Source organism: Cupressus sempervirens, chromosome 1, assembly GCF_028749045.1.
Source record: "Cupressus sempervirens isolate cs-2001-9-10 chromosome 1, ASM2874904v1, whole genome shotgun sequence".
Taxonomy (NCBI): Eukaryota; Viridiplantae; Streptophyta; class Pinopsida; order Cupressales; family Cupressaceae; genus Cupressus; species Cupressus sempervirens.
In genome coordinates, this window is record NC_143118.1 from 345,739,131 (window position 1) to 345,742,515 (window position 3,385).

Here is a 3,385-nt window from a genome sequence, read left to right on the forward strand (position 1 = left end):
GCTTATGACATGGTTGATTGGAGGTTCCTATGTAAACCCTTAGAAGCTTTTGGTTTTTCCCATCAATGGATCAACCTCATATTTTAAAGCATTTCTATAATGAAAATTTAAATTCTAATTAATGGGACCCCTGAGGGATTTTTTGAAACATCAAGAGGTATAAGACAGGGAGACCCCTTATCCCCATTTCTTTATATCATTATAGTTGAAGCTTTTGGGAGAGCTCTCATTGAGGCTCACAATAATAGGAATATTAATGGTATCACTGTAACAGATAACATCCCTAACATTACTCACCAACAATATGCAAACACCACTATTCTACCTAGTAAGAGCATAGCTAAAGAGGCATTAAATATCGAGGCCATCATCTAGCAATATATGTTCACATCGGGTCAAAAAGTGAATGCAACAAAATCTAAGATCTTTTTTATCAATACTAAACTAGAGATGGAAAAATAGATCTGCCATATCATGGGATATAAGAAAGGGTTATTTCCATGCAAATACCTTGGTACTGAGTTAGAGAAAGGTATGAAATATAGTAAGGTGTGACAAAGTATTCTAGAGAAAATGGAGGCCAGGATTGGCAGTTGGAAAGATAGATGGCTCTCAAAGGCTGGTAAAATTATCAAGATAAGTTCAGTTTTGTTAGTTATTCCAACTTATCCATTATCCTGTCTTCCATTACCAAAGTATATCAATCAAAAGCTCGAGGAAAAACTTAGAAACTTCCTATGGAATGATTACTATTACTCAAAAAAGTTGGTCCTCATAAGATGGGATAATATATGCAAACCTAAGGATTCTAGAGGATTAGGAATTAAAAATTTATATTGGCAAAATGAAGCATTAGGGGCCAAATTAATATGGTGTCTCTTTGTTGAAAGAGAGAACAAATGGGCTAAAATTATGTATAACAAGTATCTTAATGCAAAAGATCCTCTCTCAATTTTTAGGATGAAGAATCTCCCCAAAGGATCAGAGAGTTGGAACTTTATGGTTAAATATTGTCCCCTCATTAGCAAATATCTAACTTGGGCTATTGGCAAAGGTAATGAAGCCTTATTTTGGGAAGATTCATGGGATAGGCACCCCTCGTTATAGCAATGAGATTCCTAGGGAACTTAAAGAGAAATTAGTCAATCTATGGGGCAATAAGTCAACAACTACAAAACCAAGATATCAATGGATGGAAATACTAGATGGATTTGGAAACTTTTGATGGACATAGAAATGGAACCACTTAAAAAAAAGGTATATGAAAAGATTATACAGAATAAGGAAGTTAAGCAGCCCAAAAAGAATGACAAGGTCATTTAGGCGGCATCAAATGATGGCAAGTATAGTGTGAAAAATGGATACAAAGCTCTTATTTATTCCTAAAGATGGGATGAAGTGGAAATTCCACTTAAACTTTGCTGGGATCCTTCTTGTCTACCTAAGGTAGGTTTCTTCTTATGGCTAGCATTTCAAAACAAGATCCTAATGGCTAATAGATTCTATAAATTAGATTTTGAAGGTCCTTCTAGATGCATGTTATGTAGACAAAATAGTGAGGATACTAATCACATCTTATATAGTTGTTCCTACTCTCAATTTTGTTGGGATTGGCTCAAATATGTTAACTTGGCACTCCCCTATACCTAAATCAATTACTGATCTCCTTAAAAGATGGCCCACAAATCTCTACAAAGGTATCTACATCAAACTTTGGAACATCTACCCATCCATCCTCATGTGGGAAGTTTGGAAAGAAAGGAAAATAATTTTTTTTTGTGACTAGGATCTATAGCCATAAGAGATCATAAAAAAGATAAAGGCAAGTATAGTCGAAACTATATTCTCTCATCTTAGGAACTCCAAGAAAGAAGAAGGATCATTTTCTAGCTACGATGGGTATATAAAAAAGAATTGGACTAACTTGATTAACCACCCACTCGCCTATTTCAAGAAGAGAAAAGAGGCAAAGGAAAGTTGTAGATGGACCCCTCCTTTTGTGGGTTGGGCTAAGCTTAACTTTGACAGAGCTACTAGAGGAAATCTAGGTGCAACAAGCATCAGTTGCATCATTATTGATGAAACAAATAAGTGGATTGCTAAAAAAGCCAAATCTATCAATCCTACAACTAATAATTTGGTAGAGCTTGAAGGATTGGAAGAAGGACTTCAGCTCTATCTAAACTTAGGTTTATCTAATATCATAATCAAAGCTAATTCTCAATTTGTTTTAAATACAATAAGGAAAAGAGCTACATCCAATTGGGTCCTTAATTCGAAGCTAGAAGAAGTCCTTTGTTTTCTAGATTAGTTTTCAAAAACTTGGATCTATCATATCTTTCAGGAAGGTAATCAAAAGGTAGACTAGCTAGCAAATGAGGGAGGTGATGGTGAAAATCTTTTAGTATTCAATGATCATTTGTCATGAATAGAGATCTAGTATTTTGATTCTTACCTTTAATTTAAGTAGCCTTTAGAATCAATTCTATAAAGGTACAATTTTTCTTAGTTATGTTTTACCCATTGTCTAGGTAGTGTAGATTTCTTAGTTCCTTTTTAAGTAATGATGTAGTATGGTTGAATGTTGTTTTGGATCAGTTTATAATATATCCTATAAGCTATAAGCTATTATTGGTTTTCATGAAGTCCAGTCAGTGAACAGATTTATAGATTATGATATTGCCATTATGCATATTCATTACTCCTGATTGGAATAGGCATAAGTTTTCTTTAAGGACTCTTTAGTTCATATGCAGGTATCAAAAAGAGAGATATAGTGGTAGTCTCTTAAGGTATCTCCTATCATTCGAATAGTTGTTAGTGGCCTTTTCATCATTTCCTTTAGTGGGTTGCACCCTTGCTTTCCTAGTTTGGTGTCTCTCTTTTCTGCATCATGGTAGTTACAAGGTGACATCGAGCTAATGATTTAGATGATGTAGGTTTTTCTAGGATTTTCTAAAGCATTCATAGGGAATGCCTTACCCTATTTTATTCATGCCAAGACCTATTATTGTCATTTTGTGCCCTTCTTATTAGCTATGGATACTTTTATTTTTGTTTTTCATGCCTTGGAGGTTTGCATTATGGCCTTTCATGGAAATGTAAAGCCAAAAAAGTGGAATCAGGTGCTTAGACTAGTAGATGGGATGATGCAAATCATGGTTAGTAGGGCCCTAGGTGAAGGCTTTTTCAAATATGATTTCACCTAGAGGACTAATAGTGATATTATAGGAACCTTTATTGGATGCATGGCTAGAGTGAGGATAGACAAATGGGACATGGTGAGACTCTATCATAATATTTTTGATCCTATCTGGTGCCAAGGTCTAGAAGAAGAAATCATGAGCTTAGACAAGAAGCACAGAATCCCCCTCCCTAAAATGTA